This window comes from Aedes albopictus, chromosome 1, assembly GCF_035046485.1.
Source record: "Aedes albopictus strain Foshan chromosome 1, AalbF5, whole genome shotgun sequence".
Classification (NCBI taxonomy): domain Eukaryota; kingdom Metazoa; phylum Arthropoda; class Insecta; order Diptera; family Culicidae; genus Aedes; species Aedes albopictus.
This window is the reverse complement of record NC_085136.1, coordinates 181,870,213-181,871,216: the sequence shown is the minus strand read 5'-3', so window position 1 is coordinate 181,871,216 and position 1,004 is coordinate 181,870,213.

The window sequence follows — 1,004 nt, the reverse complement described above, 5'->3', positions numbered from 1 at the left end:
GTTCAATAATGTCCCTTGTGTTGGAGATATCACTCACAGTGGAACACACAACAGCGGGACGAGAAAACAACTTTTCGGACCTGAGTAAAAGCAAACTATTTGTGCAACACGAACGAATGATTTATAGTCTATTTTACGAAACGACAACAGTGTTGATATTGATATTAACACTCACGGGCTTGGGCGCAACCTCCTGTCAAATTTTCATTCATGAAATGAGCGATCAGCTGATCCGAAACGTCTCGTAAAATGGTTCATTGACTATTTATCTACATTCACAAATATAAACAATAACACTATCTGACAACATTACCACGGTGTATCCATTAACATAAAAGTTGTATCGATTACGAGGGGTGCTCGAATGCACGCATTACTAATTCCCATAACCCCCTCTCAGGTCGACAACCCGAATAATTATTCAAAAAAATATCACAGATTCTATCTCATCATTCGTCGATAGTCCACATCACACAATATGTACACAGAATTGACACAGAATCAAACTTCAGCAATGTTCAGTATTCACTAATTCTATATATTCAGATCACCAAATTTAGGCTCTATCTAGGAGAGAAAATCTGTGTTCGAAGTGTTATTCAGGATTCCTCACAGTTCCTCAGATTTTCTCCCATTTAGGGGAGACTGAGGAGACTTGATCCCTGGGGAGACTTGTTCCCCCCATATTTTCTCGGAATCAAAAACAGTTTTCTTCTAGCATTTTTTTTCCAAAGCAACATCTTGACAGACGACAATGTTTTGGTTACAATTGATTTTGATTGTACATTTCATTATTTTTTAATGGCTGATGGTTTGTTTTCAGTCCTTCAGAAATCTTTTAGGCAATTCCGAAAATCTCAATAACTTTGTAAAAAGTGAACCAAATCGTGTCAAAATTTAACAGCACATAGTGTAAATAAAACACTATCAAACGTATTTATTCAAATAAGGCTGTTTTATAAATATTTTAATTAATGCAGCTTGGTATATACAACAGTGGTATA